Below are 25,741 nucleotides of genomic sequence, written 5' to 3'. Positions count from 1 at the left end.
GCTGTGGGCATTCACAGCTTTGTCTTGACACTCGATGATACATGCTACATGGAATTTTTGGATCGAAAAGAGGTAAGTACGAGATATTACTTCGTTAAAATCATGGTGTCTTTAATTATGCTCTCTCATGCTCCGACCTCCAGTTAGGGTTTTGCTGTTTAAACAAGTTTTTTTTCTTTAAAAATGCCCTCCTGTTAAAATTTTTTCTTCCCCCAGAAAATTGAGATTCTAAGCTTTCCAAAGATGTATCACACATGCATATAGGACAATTTTGAAATTTGGCCAAATTGGGAGTCTCAGAGCGGAACTTCAAGTCACCTGAGTGTTTTCCGCCATATATATTTGAAAGCATGTAGTAAAAAACAGACTTAACTATTGAGAGTTAGCACACATTTGACTGCCTTCTTGTTTACTAGCCCGTCACTACACTAATCAAATATAACATAACTAATCTAAACTGTCAAAACCCCAGCACTTAAAGTCTAAAGTAAACGCCACAAATTTTCTATAAAAAAGAAAGATGTACCTAAGTTTGGTCGTGGACGCACACGAAGGAAAGTTCTCATGCAGACACCTAACATTTTGCTGCGATCAACTCTCAACGCTCTCTCAACGTTAAGCATTTATTTACGTCGTATTCATGTTGCACATTCATGTTTATGATCCAAATTTATTTAGCACCTCTGCACAACATTTATAATCCGACTGAATGTAAAATCACCGTATTTATCACCGCTCCACTGCATACTGCAACCCTTTATCTAACCCTTCATTTAAAAAGAACAGCTCTATTCCTAGCTGTGGTAGTGGAAAGTCAGAAATTTGCACTCCCGCTATCATTCATAAATCATTCTTTCACTCAATCGTTGTCACTGAGAGAATATTCCAAAGCCTTGGGTTGACCGAGTTTTTACAGGGGGCGGGGCTTTTGCGATAGGTTCATTCATTTTAACTGGATTGGACGTTAAGCGCCGTCAATGGCACTGAAACCAAAGCTTTCACAGCCAGTCTTGTGGGCATTTACATGTCACTTCCTGTTCATTTTAGGGCATTTACAGGTTATTTCGTGTTGATTTTGAGTGACATTACTATTCATTTGGGGGACATTTTTGAGTCACTTCCTTTTCATAAACTCAAAATTAACAGGAAGGGACCTGTAAATGCCCCAATATCAACAGGAAGTGGCCTGTAAATACCACAAAAAGAAAATGAATTGACCGAAAATAGACAGGAAATGCCCCAAAATGAGCTCATTGGCACTTGTTTCTTCAAACAATGCAGAATTGCACGTTCATCCAAAAATAAATTTATCTACCTGAGCTTAGCCTCAAACGATATAAAATAAATAAATACATAAACAAACGAGGATCTAAGTACAACAAAAGAACAATTGGCTATCTTGCAAAGCAAATGTCCGCGAGCTTAAACGCTATAAAATGCTAACTTTTTTTTCCAATGCTCTTAACAAATCGTTCAAACACATATTCACAAAAAAACAACTTACTATACTCAGTGCTTAATTTGTAAATCATAACGTGCCGGAACGCAAAGTACATATGACAGCGCAGGGATGATGAGACGGGCACAGGTCCCGGAACATAGGCAGAAAATGGTGCTGAAAACCACACGCAAATGGCCACTTGCCATGCTGTGCAACAGCAGGGGCAATTGCCCACATAACCATAGGTGGGACTTACAGTACACCCGGCTTGGCTGGCTGTCCGTGAACATAGCTGCTGTGGCGCTAGCCTCCTGCTGCACCCTGTCCTGCCCGTTAGCATGATCGCTGCCTCTGCCCTCATTGCCGGTTGTTGCTTTTCTGACATGTTTTGAACCATCTTCCTTCTTTTTGAAAAAAAGACAGTAAATACAACTGTCTTTTTGGCATGTTGAAATACTGTTTGATCCTGGCTGCTTGTTTCCCAGAGTCCGCAAATTTCCAATTTTATGTCAGGAGCGGGATTTGTTGGTCCAGCTTTTCAGTGCATCAACAAATCTCTGACTCTTTCAAATGACGTTAAATTTTTATAAACAACATGCAATTCTTGGGATTTGTTCTTTAAATCAGGGGTCCCCATCCGCCGGGCCGCGGACCGGTACCAATCCGTGGCGCATTTGCTACCGGGCCGCACAGAGATAATATTTTATTGACGATTGCATTCAGGCCGAATTAACTTTGGCCTGTGCCCCTGCTTAACACATCAATATCCCTGTCTACTCTAGATATAATACTACAGTATAGATTAGATTTCGTCATAGAAATCCATTGCTTGGACTGCAAGCAGAACATCTTGTTTGGTATATATATCTATGTGGGCTTGTCCTCCATAATAACATATGACTAGGCTGCGGGTGGAGCACATTTGTTGCCCCACACAAGTGAAAATGACTGGAAAACAGACGTCTTTGAAGAAATTTTTCACGGCGAAAAAGGTCACCTGACGAGCCAGAAGATGAGCCTACAACCTCGAAGACCCACGAACTGCGAAGGAGTGGATTCGTGACCCATTTGTGAATAAACCGAGTGATTCGAGCATGTCTGTGCAACAGGAGGATCAGCTTGTACAAATCGCAAATGACGGCGACCTTAAACGTACATTTGAGACAGTTAAAGTCATTCCGGAATATCCTGACAGCGCTACGAGAACACTGAAAACCTTGCTACAATTTCCAACATTGCATCTTTGTGAAGCGGGCTTCTTAATTAATGCTTAACGACACGGCGAAGGCGTTAACGGTGAGAGAGCGGTGTGAAGCTAACATGGCAGGATGGGTCTGAGGAGAACTTTGTCCATCCACGATCAAACGTAAGTTAATATTCCTTTCTTTAAAGAAAGTTTGTAGTGTTTACTTTGGAATCGCTGCATTCGCAGCCATTTTTAATGTTACGCGCATGCGCAGAACCGCATAGTTGCAATTTTTGATGGGTTGCAAAATTTGTCAAAACACCGGTCCTTGATAAAAAAGACACAAATCACAGCGGTCCGGGGTGCAAAAAAGGTTGGGGACCCCTGCTTTGAATGAATTTATGCAAATCATTATTTTTTTTAATACATTTTTCAAAAATGTTTTTATTTTGTCATCATTTTCTATACACAGGAGGGGTCGGATCTGCCCAAATAAGTCCCGGAACGCAGGGAGGCCAAAATCAAGAGGTGCCGGATCTTGTTCCGGCAGGATCCAGCACATATTAACCCTTGACTATACTTCTAAACTAAATAACGAACGCATAAACAAACAAATTAGCTCAAACAAAAACTTTTTGTTGGTCCTAACATGGAGCAGCTAGATTCAGCCATGTTAGACGAGTTATGGCATCTTCACTGTTGCCACTAGAGGACAGTATATCTTCCCAAATCAATAAAACTAAATGCAAACACTTTTAATTAAAGATGTCCGATCACGTCATTTTCAAAGTATTGGAATCGGCAAAAAAATATCGGACATGCCTTTATTATTTTTTTTTTTTTTAATCAAATCATTTTCTAATTGTATTTGACGTTACAGACAAAATGTCTTACACTCATCCAGAGTCTTTAGTTTTGGCTTAAAGTAGGACTATCTAATTTATCGCGTTAACGGCAGTAATTAATTTTTTTTAAATTAATCACATTAAAATATTTAACGCAATTAACGCATGCGCTGCACGACCTACTCACGCATTGTCGCGTTCAATCTATAATGCCGCCGTTTTACCTATATATAGAGCTAAAAGGCAGCGTAAAATGAGTAGAGTGAATTTTGGCAGTCTTTGGAGCCTTTTCTTAATTGGCCAAAGCCTAACAATCCCTCTCTCAACAATTAGAAATATCATGGGAAGCAATGTGGGGATGCAAGGTAGTAGTTGATCTTTTTCTTAACACCCTATGTTATTTCCCAACGCAGAGAAGATATATCAATTGGTGCCACTAAGCACAGTCATGGTTCCCATCATGCATTTGGGCAGAACAGTTAAATGGCTACAGTATCATTTACTGAAAGCTCAACAAATACACTAGATGGCAATATTTAGTCACAATATACAAAGTCACATTTATCCTTTAGGAATTACAAGTCTTTCTATCTGTGGATCCCTCTCACAGAAAGAATGTTAATAATGTAAATGCCATCTTGAGGATTTATTGTCATAATAAACAAATACAGTACTTATGTACTGTATGTTGAATGTATATATTCGTCCGAGTTTTATTCATTTTTTTCCTTAATGCATTTCCAAAATGTATATGATCGGGAAAAATTATCGGGAATGATTGGAATTGAATCGGGAGCAAAAAAAAAAAGCAATCGGATCGGGACATATCGGGATCGGCAGATACTCAAACTAAAACGATCGGCAGCAAAAAAACATGATCGGAACAACCCTACTTTTAATTGATTAATCGATTAATCATTGCAGCACTACTCTCTGTTATAACTCAGGTGAGTTTCAGCTGCTTATTGAGGCCAGATAGGGACACACACACTTGTGTGCACACGCATGCACACACTGTTAATACATTGTCTCTCCTAATTTTGCAGCCTGACTGAACGTGTCGATGTTGAGTGTTAGACTTTAAAAGGGGTCGTACACACTATTAAGAAGACGGCTGCGAGGACAAAGAGGTGACAGTATTGACGCCGCCGGAGCTGCGAGGACCCAAGGAGGTGGGAAGGGGGAGGAAGGAGCGCACTCCTGCCATTAACGCTGAGCCTCCCGTGTTCAAGCCAATTACGCCAGCGCCCCTGTGTCCGGCCGTCAGAAAAACATGAGGATTGATCGGACAAGCTATTAGCTCAATTGATCGGCGTTTGCTTTCATTTGCGGGTGCCCCCTTCTTTTTAGAGGGACAGGTGGGACGTGGGAAGCTGCCATAAAACACGACGACAAGTTGAATTCGATCCGGGATATTAGATCATCTGCTAGTTCTCAATAGGGTTAACATCAGGGGATGTCGGTGGCATAAAGTCCATAGCAGCTACAGCTTCAGTGATAGTTTCTGGAATAACTGTTGCCATCAAGGTTGTATGATTTTGGATTTTTCAACATAGTTTAAATAATTATGATTTTTTTTTCCTTTGATAAATTGTTTATTATAGGTTAGTTTTTGAGTGGATTTGCTTGTTATTACTTTTTTCTTGTAATTATTAGGTTTATGATTTTGTTTTAGTTTTTTATACTTACGAAACTTCACAAAAGGCAACATTTAAAAAAACATTCAGTCTAGGGCTACAGCTATCGATTATTTTAGTAGTCGATTAATCGATGAACTATTTAGTTCGAATAATCGAGGAACATGAAAAATTAAAATACCTGAGCTGAGCCTCAAACGGAACTAAAAATAAATAAATGAGGATCTATGGACAACAAAAGAACAATTGGCTAACTTACATGGCAAACGTCCGCTAGCCTAAATGCTATAAAATGCTTACGTTTTTTTCCCAATGCTCTAAACAAATGGTTCAGACTCATATTCCCACAAAAAATGGCTCAATATACATATAAACTAAATTACGGATGCATTAAAATACATTAGCCCAAAGAAAAACTTAGCTTACGTTGGTCTTAACAGGGAGCAGTTGGATTCAGCCATGTGAAATGAGGCAGACCATAGGGCCATGTATCCACCCAAATCAATAAATTAAATGTAAACACTTTCAAAATAGAACATTACAACGCCACTTTAATTAAACGAATACTCGAGGCAACAAAATTGAATTCGAATATTTTTTTCTAATCGAATTGATTAATTGTTGCAGCACTAATTCAGTCATTGAATTTTGTCATTTTGACGTAGTAGATAGTAAAAATATGAAAACGTAAGAATTAGTGTATTTAATTTCTATTGCGTTCCAATACGCTAGTTTCGTGAACATAAAATAGTGAACATAAAATACAGTTTCAGTTGGTTATCTTTTTTTCTTTTAGCTATACAGGTGGTAGGCCCCAGTTTACGAAGGAGTTCCGACTCTGTGCTGGCGATGGTAACCCGGATTTCCGCGTAAGTCGGAATAAACCCTTTAAATACCACAAAACACCCTCAAAAAAAAAAAAAAAAACAACGAAAAAAACAATGCAAAAACATGTCTTGTACGTCATTGTACTGTCCTCGCCAAGACGTTAGGTTTAAGTCCTAGCTAGACGGTAAGCTAAGCTCCAAAACGACGATGTCAGATGTCCGTGTGGTTTGCTGACTTTTTTCAGCTCCTCATGACATCAACACTTGCAGAATGAAACTAAAATAAAATGGAATTAAATCAGTCTAATCTTCAAGAACAGTAATTTAAATTAGCATTATAAGTAGCTGCTGATACAGCAATTATAAACGATTAGCATACGTCAGTTAGCGTCCGCACATCATCAAAAAACAATCACATTAACTCGCCCCAAGTACTCAAACACAATTGAAAACACACAATAAACAGTACAAAAGTGGTCACAAGCAACAAATGTGCATGCAGGCTGCCTCCTCTGTCATTTGGCTGCTCTGTGTGTGCGTGTGTGTGGTGGGCGGGTGCGTCTGTACATGCATTCGCTTCCTGTTCTACGCTTCCTGCGCCAAAATAAAAGCATGCATCACAAAACAAAAGTCAACATAAAAAAAAAACTAGGGCTGTCAAATGATTAAAATTTTTAATCGAGTTAATTACAGCTTAAAAATTAATTAATCGTAATTAATCGCAATTAATCGCAATTCAAACCATCTAAAAATTATGCCATATTTTTCTGTAAATTATATACAGTACTGTGCAAAAGTTTTGCACAGTACTGTACATTTTTATTATATTATGTATGTACAGGATATACTGTATGCATATATTTTCCCCAAGTGGAAGCTTCCATGATCCTAATAAATTTAATAATTAAAAAAAATAATCTACAGTACTGTGCAAAATTTTAGGCAGGTGTCCTGCCTAAAACGTATCACACAGTACTGTATATATTCTGTAAAATAAATTGTTGGAATGGAACGATAAGACACAAGATGGATATATACATTCAACATTGACCCAGAAATGCCCCCAAAAATCAACAAGAAGTCACCCAGAAATGCCCCCAAATTCAACAGTTAAGTGAATGAAAATCAACAGCAAATGACCTGATTTTGAGCCACTTTCTATTCATTTGGGGACATTCTTGAGTCATTTTCTTTTCAGTAACCCCAAAAACAACAGGAAGGTACCTTTAAATGCCCAAAATTAAAAGGAAGTGACCCGTAAATGCCCCAAAAAGAAAATGAAGTGACCATAAATCTACAGGAAATGACCTGAAATGCCCCAAAATTAAAGTCATTGGTTACCACTGACCGCCATAGACTTCCATTTCGTACTTCAAACGGATTGGACGTCTACAAGTGGTAAACATTTCACAGCAAAATTATGAAAATAGCTCATTTTTCTGTTTATTAGTTTTTTGAAGAATATCCTAAAATGATTTCCTGACCAATCTTTGTTGTCTCGCCATATCGTAAGATCATCATTATCGCAAATCGTATCGTGAGGTACCTAGAGGTTCCCAGCCCTTAATCACAATGCATCTACTTTCCTAAGCACACAAATAAAGATGGTCTTTTTTAGTTTCAGGCTTCCTGTGCTGCAATATTCAATATTGTTTGCTATTAGAGCAACAGCATCGCAATCGATCTTGCGGCTTTAAGAACGCTGCTGCCCTTCGAAAGCTTTGGCAGTAGCAGCCATGACCGACTTCACTGAAATGCCAAACAACCAGTAGGGCAAGGTTATATTGATCCGGGGTGGGGTGGGGGTCCCTTTTGCTCAAGTGGCGGCAGAAATATATTTGCACTGTGCCTTCGAAAGCCATTAAACGTGTGGTAATACTAGCAAACAGAGTGAGCTGAATACTGCTATTTGGACCGGCTTTCAAGATGAATAGTGAAAATCGGGCCGCGACAAAGGCGCAATCACAAGTGGCCATTACGAGATTACAGTAACATTACAAGTATTTGCTGGTGAAAATTGCACTGCCCTCCACTTTGAAAAAAACTCCAAACACCAAATGGCGGCGGTTGATTGTTCCCATTGATCGAGAATCAGGGTGTGGGTCTATTCACTCAATAGACAAATACAGCAGTCGCTCAATCCCACGTGTTGCTCGTCTGGCTAATTTTACACCCACTCAATTTATGAAAAACAGTCCCCATCGATTCTTTTTTGCCTTTCGTGCGCTCTCGTTGCCGCCCCTCATTTTCGCCAGCACGGCGCCAACAGACAGCCGCGGAATTGAATTAGCGGGAAAAATGGGTTCCAGGAAGCGGATCCCTCGGAACCCGAAGCCCAGGATTGCACGGCTACGTGGTGACGGAAAAGTCCTCAATCTGATGCTTGTCACTTTCCTGAGATGCGTTTTCAATAGCCGGTATAAATATTTCACTCTTTGGCAGCCATGGAAGACGCTCGAAGTCCAACCCATTTCAATCATCATTGGTCATAGTGCTGCAACGATTAATCGATTAACTCGAGTAACTCGGTTAGAAAAAAGCTTCGAATTAAATTTTGCTGCGAGTATTCGTTTAATTAGAGTGGCGTTGTAATGGTTTGTTTTGAAAGTGTTTGCATTTAGTTTTATTGATTTGGGTGGATACGTTGAATATGACATAACTCATTTCACATGGCTGTAGTCAGCTGCTCCCTGTTAAGACCAAAATAAGGTAAGTTTTTGTTCAAGCCAATATGTGTTTTTATGAATTCATAATTTAGTTTATAGGTATATTTAGCTGTTTTTGTGGAAATATGTGTTTGAACGAGAAAAAAAAAAAAACTTTCGCATTTTATAGCATTTAAAGACCATACGACAGGAGAAAAAAAAGTCTTAAATAGCATTATAAAGTGAATTAGAATCATATTTTGAGACGACTCGACTATATACAACAATTTAGCATAGCGCAGATGACGAGAAATTAGTCTTTTAATCTGCCGGTTACCCACGCCTACCGTTGAAGGGCTCTAGCGTCCCCAACAGGTGGATGACGTCAGCAGGAGAATGGGCTCATCGGTTTTACTATTCAGCCCATTGAGGGGGAATTATGCAGAACGAGGAAAACGCGACGAAGAGAGCCGCAAAATGTCATTGTTTCAGTCTCTCTACGCCAATATTTTTACAGGATATTCTTTTTATCCAAGTATTTTTTCCCCAATTGCTAAATAAATGGCATGGTCATGACAAATAACAGTCTTGTGCTAAATGAAATATGAAATAATAAAAATGCACTTATTCAGGACGACATGGCAAAATTACTCCATAATGGTCAAAACTGTCGACTTCACCTTCACTGTCGCACCTCCTGAACGATATTTTATGACACCTAAATCGGACATATGTCATTTCCCTTCCCCGGCTTCGGAGAATGTAAACAAACCAAAAGGCGTGACAGGTAGCCGACATGCTAATCCGAACCGAGTGATGTTTCAAAATCTTCGAAGCGGAAAATCACACATAACTAGCCCCGATGTTTTGACATGACGACTGGGTTGTCGACTGTTTTCGCCGGAGAGCAATTTACAGCTCGTTCCCCGGACGAGGGCGGCTGCAGTTGTTGTGCAGCTAACGTGCAGCTAATGTGCATGAGGAGAGCTTTTTACATGCCTATCAACGATCAAACGTAAGTAGTCCTTAATTTAAAGAAAGTTTGTAGTGTTTACTTTGTAATCGCTGTATTCGCGGCTATTTTTAACTCAAAGTTGCAATTTCTGATCAGTCGGAAAATTTGACAGAACACCGGGCACACGAGCACAATAAGCCGAATATAGTGCTCTCCTGGCAAGTGGATGTGCGACAAGCCGCCGTTGTGCCAGAGACTGTAGAGCGTAGACCCATTAAAATAGTCGAAGACGAGGGCCTTGCAAATCAAATGACAACAACAACAACACCCAATTGTTATTGTTACTATATTGTGCTTGTCTGCTCTTTAAATTGTTAGTTAATTTTGGGTAATATGCCAAACGGTACTTGAGCCACATTGTTAGTCTGAGGCACTTTAATCTGTTAAACCTCTTTGCTGTATAATACAGACAATTTTTTTTTTTTTTTATTTCATTCAAGCTGAGTTGTTAAATAAAATTTTAAAACTCTATTTAGTCAAGTATTAATTCATTCACACATCATACATTTCATCTTAAAACAAATTTTAAGTCAATTATAGTATTTTCCTAAATTTTTTTTCCTGAAGAGCAACTTTATTCATCCCGAGGCAAATGTGATTATTCATGATTAATCACACAGTTGACATATGATTAACTAGATTAATTTTTTTAATTGTTTGACAGCACTAATATATTTATATATATGTATATATTAAAGATGTCCCGATCGATCGATTTTAATTAAATCGTTTTCTAATTGTATTTAACGTGACAGACAAAATGTTTTACACTCATCCAGAGTCTTTAGTTTTGGCTTAAAGTAGGGCTGTCAAATTTATCGCGTCAACGGCGGTTATAACATTAAAATATTTAACACAATTAACGCATGCGCTGCATTACCCACTCACGAATTGTCGCGTTCAATCTATAATGGCACCGTATTACTTATACATAGAGCTAAAAGGCAACGTAAAATGAGTAGAGAGAATTTTGGCAGCCTTTGAAGCCTTTTTTTAATTGGCTAAAGCCTTACAATCCCTCTCTCAATGATTAGAAATATCGTGGGAAGTAATGTGGGGAAGAAAGGTAGTAGTTGATCTTTTTCTTAACACCCTATTTTATTTCCCAACGCTGAGAAGATATATCAATTGGTACCATTACGCACAGTCATGGTTGCACTTCCCAACATGCATTTGGGCAGAAGTTAAATGGCTGCAGTATCATTTCCTGAAAGCTCATAAAAATCCACTAGATGGCAATATTTAGTCACAATATACAAAGTCACATTATCCTTTAAGAATTACAAGTCTTTCTATCTGTGGATTCCTCTCACAGAAAGAATGTTAAAAATGTAAATGCCATCTTGAGGATTTATTGTCATAATAAACAAATACAGTACTTATGTACTGTATGTTGAATGTTTATATTCGTCAGAGTTTTATTCATTTTTTTCATAATGCATTGCCAAAATGTATATGATCGGGAAAAATTATCAGGAATGATTGGAAATGAATCGGGAGCAAAAAAAAAAAAAAAAAAAAGCAATCGGATCGGGAAATATCGGGATCGGCAGATACTCAAAGTAAAACGATCGGGAGCAAAAAAAACATGATCGGAACAACCCTAATATATATATATATATATATATATATATATATATATATATATATATATATATATATATATATACATACATACATATATATATATACATACATATATATATATATGTATATATATATATATTTATTTATTTATTTTTAATCATCATACTTATGTTCCAATTTGCTAATATGGTTTGAAAAAAAAATCCTGTTCAATTGAAAATAGCTTTTTTTTTTTAAACCCAAATATCTTAAAGTAACACATTTTAGAGCTTTAATTGCAATACCATGATACCGGGATATTTATGTTTAAGGCTATCATACCGTCAGAATCTCATACATGCCTAGTCTTAACCTGAAAATTTTGTATCTAGAGACGTTCATAAGGAGAAGAACCACAGTATCCCATATTAGATGCTATATAAATAACAAAACCAAAATCTTTTTTTTTTTATTAATATAAACAAGGAAAATGCAAAAAAGTGCTTCATTACCATTAAGTATTACAAAATCAAATTTCCCCCATGACAACAAATTTCTGTTAATTATAGTAGTGCAAAATCAAACAAATAAATAAAACACATGCCACTCAGACAACATTTAGGGGTAATAAATGTGCAAAGAACTATTCAGTTTCTACGGTTAGGAAAAGGAAGAAATATAATATTGTATTGTATCTATTGTATTGCTTCTGTGTGGAGACTCGCATGACTTTCTGGCGCCAATTATTTGGTGAAATAGACTCAAACGTCACTAATGGTAAAAGTGGATTGGTGAAACAGAGTGATGACGACAAAGCCCGAGGCAGAATTGTCTCTGACAAACTAAAGCAAATAGATCACACAAGCAATAATAAATTGATGATATTGTTTCTTCCTAAGAATACTCAAGTAAAATTTAAAAGCATGTTACATTAGAACAGTACTTCTCAAATAGTGGGGCGCGCCCCCCTGGGGGGGCGCAGAGCAATGCCAGGGGGGGCGCATGTGACCTCGGGGAACATTTTTTTTTTTTTTTTGCCGTACTGGAATAAAGTGTACTTGCACATCCACTCAGTAGGTGGCAGTGGCGCTCTCATTTTCAGAGTGCGCGCAGTATTTTTGAACTAAGGAAGAGCACTCAGCACACACAGACAACAGATATGAAGAGCAGTGTGCCACCGCCGTTTTCGAAAGCCGTTTCCGACCGGACTCACTCACGCAGCGACCCACTGTCTTGTCCGGTTCTCACGTCGCCGCCCGAGAAGTGCCATTTTCGGCTTGGGATCGTCACGACGACTGCCCTCACCTACAGTCTACCTCGGCCGCCGTGAATGCGCTTTTTTCGTGCCGTTTGCCTTTTAGCTTTGACTTTTAATACGGTGGGTGATGATGAAAGACCACTGTTTACTGTGTCTAAAAATAATTATAGCAGACAGCAAGAAGCCAAATCAATTAAGAAGCCACTTAAATACATTAGACCCCAATCTCATTGTTAAGCCGCTTGATTTTTTTCAGTGAAAACGTGCCGAATATTGCCAACAATCGTCCTGCTTTGTCAGTGTTATATCAGTAAGCCAGTGAGCATTGTTAGCATGCTAATTGCAAAATAACTCCACACCATTGCAAAGGAGGTAAATACTGTGAGCAGCAAAAATAAAAACTGTCCTGTCCAAGGACACTTTTTTCCCCCTTTTATTCAGATTTGTTTTTTCGGTCAAATTTTCTGGCACATTGTCCTCATGGGTGAATGTTTCTAATCAATTTTAATTTGGTATTATTTACTGATTTTATTACATTTTATTTTTCTGTAACAAATGGTCAAATATGTACCTTCAGTGTATTTTTTAGTTTGGATATGAATTTTTTTTTTTTAATTCAGGCAAATTGATGCACGTCAAGTCTTCTCTGTTACAAACAAAACAATGTAAATAAAGTTATACTTTATTATAAGTTGATCTATGTTACTTTTTTCTTTATTAGAAAAAAAGGACACAATGTTAGGCAGATGCGTATTTATAATAGTAATTTTATAGACAAATGATACTATTTACAGTGGCGGCAGAGAGTTTGGGGGGCCGCGAAACATTTACGTCTTCCTTGGGGGGGCGTGACAGAAAATAATTGAGAAGCACTGCATTAGAAGCACTCGCATTCAAGCCTATGGACAATTTAGTATTTAGTGATGCAAAAAATACACGATTTTAGAATGAGTAAACTGTCAAATGAAGCCAAAAACGTCAATTCAAAGCCCATATTTGAGACCCGAAGCAGCTTGTTCTTATCCGAAGTTAACTGCAGGCCAATTATTGACTTGGAAAACAAACAAAACAAAACAGAACCAAAAAAAAAAAACACTCAATTGGCTATTTTGAGTGGAAATAATTGGTTGCACAGGCAGTCATTTCCGCAGAGGTAAAACACTGAAGCACAATAATAACAAAAATTGTCACTTGCCCCCTGAAGGGTTGACAGTTTTGTTAAAAAAAAAAAAAAAATGCGGGAAAATTTCATGAAAAGCCGTTTCATCAACATGATTGCTTTGTCAAAATGACTTTATTTTTGGCGAGAGAAAAATATCCAATATTGCAAAAGGTTTGTTTTGAATATATTATGATTGCAAACAATCTCCAGAATTACAAAGAATCAATACCAGGTACAGACATGATTATCAACAAAATAACTTCCTGCGCGAGAGAGGAAGACGAGAGGTCAGCCGGAGCCTGGCTCCTGGCTCTAATCGGATTTCGCCTCTGGAAACAAAAAAAACAAATAAACGGACTAAAAGAGTTTATACTTGATTTTATTTAACTCATTCACTGTCGTTGACAGTGACAGACATCAAATGCATATGAACTGAGATGGCTGGCATTGAATGATCATGTTAAATTGCCAGTGACGGCGATGAACGTTGATCTGGACTGGGCGTCTATCGTTGTCAGTGGCAGCCAATTACAGTGGGGCAAATAGGTATTTAGTCAACCAGCAATTGTGCAAGTTCTCCTACTTGAAAAGATTAGAGAGGCCTGTAATGGTCAACATGGGTAAACCTCAACCATGAGAGACAGAATGTGTGGGGGGGGGGGGGGGGGGGGGGACTGAAAATCACATTGTTTGATTTTTAAATAATTTATTTCCAAATTAGAGTGGAAAATAAGTGTTTGGTCACCTACAAACAAGCAAGATTTCTGGCTGTCAAAGAGGTCTAACTTCTTCTGACGAGGTCTAACGAGGCTCCACTCGTTACCTGTATTAATGGCATCTGTTTTAACTCATTATCGGTATAAAAGACACCTGTCCACAACCTCAGTCAGTCACACTTCAAACTCCACTATGGCCAAGACCAAAGAGCTGTCGACGGACACCAGAGACAAAATTGTAGACCTGCACCAGACTGGGAAGACTGAATCTGCAGTAAGTAAAACGCTTGGTGTAAAGAAATCAACTGTGGGAGTAATTATAAGAAAATGGAAGACATACAAGACCACTGATAATCTCCCTCGATCTGGGGCTCCATGCAAGATCTCACCCCATGGCGTCAAAATGATAACAAGAACGGTGAGCAAAAATCCCAAAACCACACGGGGGGACCTAGTGAATGACCTACAGAGAGCTGGGACCACAGTAACAAAGGCTACTATCAGTAACACAATGCGCCTCCAGGGACTCAAATCCTGCACTGTCAGACGTGTCCCCCTGCTGAAGCCAGTACATGTCCAGGCCCGTCTGCGGTTTGCTAGGGAGCATTTGGATGATCCAGAAGAGGACTGGGAGAACGTGCTATGGTCAAATGAAACCAAAATAGAACTTTTTGGTAGAAACACAGGTTCTTGTGTTTGGAGGAGAAAGAATACTGAATTGCATCCGAAGAACACCATACCCACTGTGAAGCATGGGGGTGGAAACATCATGCTTTGGGGCTGTTTTTCTGCAAAGGGACCAGGACGACTGATCTGTGTAAAGGAAAGAATGAATGGGGCCATGTATCGAGATATTTTGAGTGAAAATCTCCTTCCATCAGCAAGGGCATTGAAGATGAGACGTGGCTGGGTCTTTCAGCATGACAATGATCTCAAACACACAGCCAGAGCAACAAAGGAGTGGCTTCGTAAGAAGCATTTCAAGGTCCTGGAGTGGCCTAGCCCAGAGGTGTCCAAACTTTTTGCAAAGGGGGCCAGATTTGGTGTAGTAAAAATGTGGGGGGCCGACCTTGGCTGACATCCTTTACGTAGAACAATATATTTAAGCAAATTTTAGCAAACCATTCTGTGTGTCACATTTGCTTTATCATTTTTTTTTTTTAATTAATAATTTCAACAATCTCACAACTAGCCTTTGTGGCGTTCTCTTTCGACTTGCGAAATACTGCTGCTGTGAAGTTAAACTAGCTTCAAGTTGCTTCAGTTTCTCGCTGTGTATCTTCCCTGTAATCTTGCCATTCATGTCGACGTGTTTTGTTTGGTAATATCGCCTAATATTGAACTCTTTAAAAACAGCGACTGTCTCTTTGCAAATGAGGCGGACACAGTTGTGTATTTTAGTGAAGAAATAGTCCCATTTCCACCTATCCTTGAAGCGCCGGCCGTCGCAGTCAACTTTCTTTGTTGAATGTCGCCATTTTAGAAAATTGGAAGGGTCCCAAGGGGTAATGTTGCTTAGCGTGCTGCTGCCTTTTAGTGGGTAAATGAGGAGCAGCATTTAGTGTGTAAGCTACTTCATATGCTGGTAGCAGTACTGCTGACCAATTTATTAAGTCTGTGTGCGGGCCAGACGTCAGTGATTTTATGACAGAGGCTGGGGGCTGGGTGAAATTTGACCATGGGCCGCATTTGGCCCCCGGGCCGGACTTTAGGCATGCCTGGGGCTCAAGCCAGTCTCCAGATCTCAACCCCATAGAAAATCTGTGGAGGGAGTTCAAAGTCCGTGTTGCCCAACAACAGCCCCAAAACATCACTCCTCTGGAGGAGATCTGCATGGAGGAATGGGCCAAAATACCAGCAACAGTGTGTGAAAAGCTTGTGAAGAGTTACAGAAAACGTTTGGCCTCCGTTATTGCCAACAAAGGGTACATAACAAAGTATTGAGATGAACTTTTGGTATTGACCAAATACTTATTTTCCACAATGATTTGCAAATAAATTCTTTAAAAACCAAACAATGTGATTTTCTGTTTTTTTTTCACATTCTGTCTCTCATGGTTGAGGTTTACCCATGTTGACAATTACAGGCTTCTCTAATATTTTCAAATGGGAGAACGTGCACAATTTGTGGTTGACTAAATACTTATTTGCCCCACTGTAGTTATTTTCAATGGTAGGAACTAAGTAGGTCTGCTCAATATATACTCAATATGTACACAATACTTATTTGCCCCACTGTACATGAAAACAGAGCAAGATTTACCAGAATAAGAGCAAAATTATGATGGAGACGCGATGATGCAGCAAATCTCACCGATTCACTGACAAAAACTGAAAACAGTTCGAATCAAAAAGCTACACAGATGGACCGTGTCGTATTTGTGAAAGCCTCGCCACACCGGAACGCATATTACATCTTTAATGAAGCCGTTTCCTCGGCTTCTTTTATTCCAAAGCGTCCTTGAATGCTTACCAACAAAACTCTTAACTAAAGGCTATTTTATTTGTTGATTTTTTTTTTTTTTTTTACAGACAGACGTCAGCGTTCCCTAGGTTCTAATTAACCGTGATTTCTTTTCAAACATCATCACGGCCCGAACTTTACAAGTTGCCGTCGTGGCTCGGATTTACATTTGTGGAAAGAAAAGGAACAACAACGTCGTTGTCCCGAGGACATGAAGAAATGCTATGTCGCGGGTCAATTTCTGAAATTCATATTAGTGGCTGTCTTTCTGATTATTTCCCATTAACATATTCATCGAGGAAGCCTTGTTAAAAGAGCTTTAGGGAATGCATGCATATTAAAGAAGTGGCATGCTAAGGAAACCAGAGGATTCACTTTTGGGACATTTCACCCTCGTATGCATAAAAATTAAAAATGTATATGTGCGCGCGGGGCTGTCATTTGCATGCTTGCTCGTTCAGCTGTGCATGAGCGGAGAGAAGGCGAATGAATTTCACAGATAAGCACAAAAAAAAAATAAAATACAGTCTATATTAGGGGTGGGAACATCTGGGTATTTTTATAGTCACGTTTTTTGGCACATTTACAACATTATTTAGCAACCTAAATATTCATTTTAAAATACGTTTTGGACCTGAATGTTTAAATCCAGAACTAAATATTTAATTTAAATCTTAAATTTATATCCTACATCCTAAATGCTAAATCTGGAAACGGTCAGAACTAAATATTTAGCTTAACATGCAAATTCACATAACTGGAGACCGGAAGTAACAAAATAAAAGCTGGTGGAGCAGCACAGACTGTCTGTTTACTAGAGGCATGCGAAATTTCCGATTCTTAGATTATTCGCGATTCGGCCGTGGAAGATTCGAGAACGATTCACAAACATCCAAATTCCGATTATTGAATTATACCAGGTAAAGCGGAATGGAAGTTGCTAGTTGCTACAAACATACGACTACAGTAGATATCATATATATTAGTGCTGCAACCATTAATTGATTAACTCGAGTATTCGATTAGAAAAAAAAGATTCGAATTAAATTTTGCTGATTCGAGTTTTCGTTTGATTATTGTGGCATTGTAATGGTTTATTTCGAAAGTGTTTGCATTCAGTTTTATTGATTTGAGTAGATACACTGCCCTCTTGTCCGCCTCATTTTACATGGGTGAATCCAGCTGCTCCATGTTAAGACCGACATAAGCTAAGTTTTTTGGAGCTAATGATTTTTTAATGCATTCATAATTTAGTTTATGAGTATATTTAGCTGTTTTTTTGTGGGACTGTGTCTTAACCATTTGTTAAGAGCATTGTAAAAAAAAAAAAAAAAAAAAAAAAAAGTGTTTTATAGCATTTAAGCTAGAGAAATTTTGCTATGTAAGTTAGACAATTGTTCTTTTGTGAAACATAGATCCTTATTTAATTATTTTTTTATCCAGTTTGAAGCTCAGCTCAGGTATTTTAATTTTTCATGTTCTTATCCGATTACTCAATTATTCAAACTAACTAGTTCATCGATTAATCGACTACTAAAATAATCGATAGCTGCAGCCCTAATATATATGTAGAACTAGATGCAAAATGACAGACGACGGCGGTGTTAGAACATGTATTATTGAAGAGAGATGCAAAATGACAGACTTGCCGGCGTTAGTAAACAGCCGCCATCTTAAAGCAGTAGACTTCTCTAGAAGGCTCTTTTGTAGCGAACCGAATTAACTTTTTATCTAAAATACTCCTAAATCGGCAAAATCTTGTCTTGAATCTATCTTTAAATGATGAAACAGTTTTAAAACTTTGACATGTCGAAAGTAGATAAAAGGGAAATTATGGAATAACGGGAGCAATTTTAACAACTGTAACGGTTGATTCACAACATTAAATTAATTGAATGTAGTTTAAAGCTGCTGATACAGAATGGGGACTGGAGTATTTTATTTACTGTTATTTTTGTATATTTGTTTACTGTTATATGTTAACTTGATACTGAAATAGTAGTTTGGTTTAGCCTGAGAGGATTTTTGAACAATTTTGGAACTAATGTACAAAACATTAAAAAAAAAATTTAAAAGGAGGGGGGTGCATCAATAATCGTTTCATAATTGAATCGGAGCCTCTGAATCGTAATCAAAACGTTAGGTGCCCAAAGATTCCCAGCTCTACTGTTTACGTTGCTTGAAAATGAATAAAACCTTTAACCTACTCAACGATGGCTGTCTGCTCTTGGACATGAGTCATTGTGATAATAACAATATATACCGGTAAAATATATATTTAGGAGAAACTATTTAAAGAGTATTTTGTGTGCTCCACGTTTTAAACACTGTGTGGCGCTAAATGTGAGAAAATGCTGTCGTAATTTTCAGAATGTGCTGCTTTACAAACTGCGCCGCATAAAGCGCAGCATGTGAGAGAAAAGCTAAAGTATTATCATATTAAGCAATGTATTGTACCAGGCACTAGTAGCCGATTCTTGTGCTCGCGATAGCCAAATCCTATCTCTACTATCAGTTCTTTGAAATTTTAATGGCTAATTAGCGTCGAATGGTAACTTTACTATCGATACACTTGTATCTCTTACCTGTAAAACCGGACATCCGGTCGTATCGGTTTATCGTTCCCAAGCTTACTAATAAACAGAAAAATGAGTTTTTTTCATGCTTCTGCTGTGAATTGTATTCAGTTTATCATTACTAGGTGTCCAATTCTTCTGAACTGGGAGGGATGGCAGCGAATGAACTCCTTCGACGAATTGGAGGTCTATTGCAGTCAATAGCAAAGAAGGATTTCAGTTTTGGGGCATTTCAGGTCATTTGCTGTTGATTTTCAGTCACTTCCTGTTGATTTTGTGGTATTTCTGAGTCAATTCCTGTTGCAAGGTCTCTGCATGGTTAAACAGGCCAAATTTAAGACTTGTAAAGACTTTTTTTACCGAACCCCAAAAGTGTCCAATATAAATTTAAAAAATATATATATAATTTTGAAATAAATACGACTTCGATAAATAACAGAAATTGTGTAAGATGGCCCTTAAATTGAAAAATAAAGTAATATTATTATGAAAAAGATTTTAGAATAGAATAGAATAGAATAGAATAGAATAGAATAGAATAGAATAATTTCCTTACTGACTTTAACCAAGAATCAAGACTGTTTTATGTCCATATCTATAAAGAATTCAGGGATTTAAGCATTATTCACAATAATTTTCAACAGAAAAAGCTCTTTGTCTACATATGGCGGCTGCTAATTTCCTTGCTAACTAGCCACATAGTTCGCAATAGTTACGTAAAATAAATGCTACCTGAAGGTTTTTTTTGCCTTTTTTACCAAGAATCGAGACTGTTTTACGTCCATATCTGTGAAGAATTCAGGGATTTAAGCATTATTCGCAAGAATTTTCAACGGAAAAAGCTCTTTGTCTACATATGGCGGCCGCTAATTTCCTTACTGACTAGCCACATAGTTCGCAATATTTACGTAAAATAAATGCTACCTGCACGTTTTTCTTGCTTTTAACCAATAATCAAGACAGTTTTACGTCCATATCTGTAAAGAATTCAGGGATTTAAGCATTATTCACATGAATTTTCAACAGAATAAGCTCTTTGCTTACATATGGTGGCCGCCAATTTCCTTACTGACTAGCCTCATAGTTCCCAATGTTTACGTAAAAAAAATGCTACCTGCACGTTATTTTTGCTTTTAACCAAGAAACGAGACTGTTTTACATCCATATCTATAAAGAATTCAGGGATTCAAGCATTATTCACAAGAATTTTCAACGGAAAAAGCTCTTTGTTTACATATGGCGGCCGCTAATTTCCTTACTGACCAGCCTCATAGTTCGCAATATTTACGTAAAATAAATGCTAACTGCACGGTTTTCTGTGCTTTTAACTCATAATCGAGACTGTTTTACGTCTATATCTATAAAGAATTCAGGGATTTAAGCATTTATTCACAAGAATTTTCAGCGGAAATAGCTTTTTGTCTACATATGGCGGCCGCTAATTTCCTTACTGACTAGCATCATAGTTCGTAATATTTACGTGAAATAAATGCTACCTGCACGTTATTTTTGCTTTTAATTAAGAATCAAGACTGACTTACGTCCATATCTGTAAAGAATTCAGGGATTTAAGCATTATTCACAAGAATTTTCAACGGAAAAAGCTCTTTGTTTACATATGGCGGCCGCTAATTTCCTTACCCACTAGCCTCATATTCGCAATATTTACGTAAAATGAACACTACTTACACATTGTTTTGCTTTTAACCAAGAACCAAGACTGTTTTACGTCCATATCTATAAAGAATTCAGGGATTTAAGCATTTATTCACATGAATTTTCAACAGGAAAATGCTCTTTGTTTACATATGGCGGCCGCTAATTTCCTTACTGACTAGCCTCATAGTTCGCAATATTTACGTAAAATAAATGCAAACTGCACTGTTTTCTTTGCTTTTAACTAATAATCGAGACTGTTTTACGTCTATAGCTATAAAGAATTCAGGGATTTAAGCATTTATTCACAATAATTTTCTAAGGAAAAAGCTCTTTGTCTGTGTTCCCACTCAGTCAGCTTTGACGGAGATAGGCCCCCTATGAATCGGCCCCGTGTCCAGTCAATAGATTATGAAGTCTATGTACAGTGCTGCTCAAAAGTTTGTGAACCCCCTCAACATTTTGGAATTTTCTATTATTTTAACCTGATTTCCTAATCAATCAATTCAGTAGTTTTTTTTTTGTTTTTTTTAACAGTTGTGTTGTCGAGACTAAATTAAAAAGAGTTTTCATCAACTGATGTAGGTGCAAAATTGAACTGTTTGGTCACAACCAAAACCGCCATGTCTGGCGAAAAGTCAACACTGCATACCACCAAAAGAACCTTCTCCCAACAGTGAAGCATGGAGGTGGGAATGTCAAGATCTGGGCTTGCTTTTCATCCTCAGGACCTGGACAACTCCACATAGTCCAGGGAATCATGAATTCTGAGGAATATTGTCAAATCCTAGAACATAACCTGACGCCATCTGTTTTGAAGTTAAAGCTTGGCAGAAGGTGGATCATGCAACATGATAATGATCCAAAGCATTCCAGCAATACAACCAAGGAATGGCTGAAAAAGAAGAAGATTCGTGTTCTGGACTGGCCCAGTCAAAGTCCTGACCTAAATCCCATTGAAATGCTGTGGCGGGACCTGAAGCGAGCAGTTCATGCCAGACGCCCATCAAACCTCTCTCAACTGACTGCGTTCTGCAAGGAAGAATGGGCAAAAATCCCCCAAAGTAGATGTGAGAGGCTGATTAGTCACTACAGAAACCGTTTGGTTGAGGTAATCTCTGCAAAAGGAGGCGCAATATCCTATTAACTGAAGGGGTTCACATACTTTTGCACACATGATATCTGAGTTTTTCTTAAATCAACCACTTTTGTTAAATAAAGAATGACAATATAACTATTTCTTTTGTTTCAGTCCATTATTTGGAATGTCAGTATTGTGGATTTGGGTATAACTTAACATTTAATAAGGTTATTTTAGTTTTTTTTACAAAAAATCTTACCATCGCTGTGGGGTTCACAAACTTTCGAGCAGCACTGTATGTGTATTTTTTGGCCTTTCGGTTTCGGCCAAGAATTTCGCTTTCGGTACATCCCTACTATATACTGAATCCTCCTGTGGCGACAAACTAGTTCTAGTGTTTCAATTGTGAGCTGCAATAAATCGAATTATGAGCGGTGACTTATTAAGAGTCTGCTGCCTATTAATGCCATGCTAATGTATGAATATTATTCAGCCAGTGAGAGGCGAGAATCATTTTTCTGATAGCGATGTGACGCACAGACAAGAAGGAAGGTGGGGGATAAATCCCTCTGTCTTCCCAGGGAGGGAAGCTTTGGCAGTAAACCAATTCCGAGTCTGGCTTCTTGAACGGACAGATAACGCCATCAGACACTTCCAATATTGCTGTTTTTTTTTTCAACACCTGAAGAATTTGAATTTCATTTACCAACACCCCCCACTAAGACATGCCAATTTCAGGGCGCCGGAATTGCCAGGACAAACACAATGCAAGCTGTTGAAATGAGCAAAAGGCTTACCGGCAAGGAAATAACAAGCTCTCTTGCCCTCTTTTGTTTTCCTACCTAGCGCCGTTTCAATTTTATCTCGGCAACAACACAAAGACAAAAGGTTTAATTTCTTCCGTCGTAACGACGGCGTGGGCCACTCGTGCCTTTTTTTTATTACCCTTTATTATGTGGGGGAATTACATCAGCATAGCTTCACCATATGAACCCCGGGTTGGAATGTTTAATTACAGTGAGGAAGAGGATAATGATTTTTCTTGTGTTGATGCTACAGTCAAACCAGACATTCATCACCTTTGCTTCTCTTTTCCTCGACTTGGCTAAAGTTAGGTTGAAAGAGGGAAAATTAAAGTATGACTCAATTTGCAGCGGGGACATTTGTCAAGGACTCCTTCTCTCTAGCTCTCTCTCTCCATCCCTCCTCCTCTTCCAGAGGGCAAGTGGCCTACAGGTCATGATTTGACAAGGTGGAGGATTAATAGTGTACTCTGTAAAGGATGTTGAGAGTAGTTCACTTTGTGGCTGGAGGTACTGCAAATTCATAAACAGCCTCGCGCTCATGCTGTGAAATATTCCGTGCACGCTTGTCCTTTTTAGCTGCGTCAATAAAAAAAAAAATTTTTTTAAAAAGATGCCCACCTTTGCTTCCCTGTGAAAAGCAGGGATGCATATCTGAGGCAGTTTATATGAATTATGTATAAGACGCAGGACCAAAAAAAATAAAATAAAAGGCACAAATCACAGACTTAGCATCTAGAAAATTTGACATTAAACAAGAATAATCCTACCTTTAGTCCTGCAATCTTCTCTTGCTGGGGAAGCTCAGTGTAGCTCATTCATTTGTTCATTCATTCATTCAATCTGGCGTCCCGCCTCACTTTCTTGCACACTTCTTCCTTCCTCTCCACCTTCGTGCGGATGCATACGAATTAAAAATTAATAGCAGCCTGCTGTCTTAAAGGCAAACAGCATTGAAAGGGGGAAAAAAAATAAAAAGTCAAATACTCTAGTTTGATGATTGTTGCTCCTTCCTGATTAAAAATGCGCCCGTGAAGGCATCAAAATAAACGATAACATCATCGACTTCAAAAAGAGATGCAAGTTTGCGCCAAACGCGAGAAAAATCAAGTGGTTTTCTCTTTTTGAAATGAAATGTCCTTGGTTCCAGAGAGTGAGTGGTCTCCTCGTCCGCTCGCAGCCTTCTCGAATGAGACGCGATGAGGAGGCAAAGCGTGCAGGAGAGGAAGGGGAAAACCGTGTGCACTCTCGCTCGCTCTCTTGCGCACTGACGCGCAGTCGCGCACTCTTCTCTCGGGCTCCTTTTTTTTTTTTTTTTTACCCTCCCTTCTCGTCAGTCGATAGACAGCACACGAGCGCGCACACACGTGCAAGTAAAAACATCCACAAGCGCTTTTTGGAGCGATGCACTTACCACTTGGTTGGAAGCTGACATTAGAAGCGGGTGGCACCGCCTCGTTGTCTGTCTTGCAGTTGGAAAACGCCCCCCAATGTCCAAATAAGGAAAATATACAGCACTGTGTTTGACACTCGTGTTTACTTCTACGACCCTACTTCCGTTTTACTTCCGCTACCTCATGTTTTTTTTTTTTTTGGGGGGGGGGATTTATTTTTTTATTAAATAATTATACCAGTGCTTCTCAATTATTGTCTTTTACGCCACCACCCCAACTCTCTGCCGCCACTGTAAATAGTATCATTTGTATATAAAATTATTAGTAGTGGTGATACAGCAATCCCTCGTTTTTCGCGGTTATTAGGGGCCAGAACCTACCGCGATAAGTGGAAAACCGCGAACCATTGCAACCCCCCACCAAATGCAAAATGTGTGTGCAATGTATTTTTTTCGGATTTAGCATTAGAAAGAAACACATAAAAGACTAATATTCTTTTTCACTTTTTTCCCCAAAGTATAAAACAATATATACTGTATATGTACATATATATATATATATATATATATATATATATATATATATATATATATATATATATATATATATAATGATAAAAGTTTTAATCGAGTTAATCACAGCTTAAAAATTAATTAATCGTAATTAATTGCAATTCAAACCATCTCTTAAATATGCATATTTTTCTGTAAGTTATTGTTGGAATGGAAAGATAAAACAAAAAAATATATACAGTATCTCTCTCTCTCTCTCTCTCTCTCTCTCTCTCTCTCTCTCTCTCTCTCTCTATATATATATATATATATATATATATATATATATAAAATGATAAAAAATTTAATCGAGTTAATCACAGCTTAAAAATTAATTAATCGTAATTAATTGCAATTCAAACCATCTCTTAAATATGCATATTTTTCTGTAAGTTATTGTTGGAATGGAAAGCTAAGACAAAAAAATATATATAGTATATATATATATATATTAGGGCTGTCAAATGATTAAAATTTTTAATCGAGTTAATTACAGCTTTAAAATTAATCGTAATTAATCGCAATTAATCGCAATTCAAGCCATCTATAAAATATGCCATATTTTTCTGTCAATTATCTTTGGAATGGAAAGATAAGACACAAGATGGATACATACATTCAACATACGGTACATAAGTTTCTTTATTATAACAATAAATCAACAAGATGGCATTACCATTATTAACATTCTGTTAAAGCGATCCATGGATAGAAAGACTTGTAGTTCTTAAAAGACAAGTTATAGAAATTTTATATCAAAACCCCTCTTCACGTTTTCGTTTTAATAAAATTTGTAAAATTTTCAATCAAAAAATAAACTAGTAGCCCACCATTGTTGATGTCAATAATTACTTACACAATGCTCATGGGTGCTGAAGCCTATAAAATCAGTCGCACCCAAGCGCCAGCAGAGGGCAG

General features: G+C 37.9%; 1 protein-coding gene across 8 annotated transcripts in view; it reads right to left on the bottom strand.

Moving 5' to 3' along the window:
* LOC130932163 (adhesion G protein-coupled receptor L1-like) overlaps positions 1-24,423 on the bottom strand; it is a 510,564-nt gene extending 486,141 nt beyond the window's left edge. For 5 of the 8 annotated variants that reach the window (XM_057861613.1, XM_057861614.1, XM_057861611.1 and 2 more), the window contains exon 1: positions 23,649-24,284. The gene's annotated coding sequence lies outside the window, so the exon portion shown is untranslated. The other 3 variants (XM_057861607.1, XM_057861606.1, XM_057861610.1) reach the window with 3 other exon arrangements.
* Between the last annotated feature and the right edge of the window lie 1,318 nt (positions 24,424-25,741).

Source organism: Corythoichthys intestinalis, chromosome 16, assembly GCF_030265065.1.
Source record: "Corythoichthys intestinalis isolate RoL2023-P3 chromosome 16, ASM3026506v1, whole genome shotgun sequence".
In the NCBI taxonomy this organism is placed as follows: Eukaryota; Metazoa; Chordata; class Actinopteri; order Syngnathiformes; family Syngnathidae; genus Corythoichthys; species Corythoichthys intestinalis.
The sequence above is the reverse complement of the archived record's forward strand: the minus strand, read 5'-3'. Positions and strand labels throughout refer to the sequence as shown.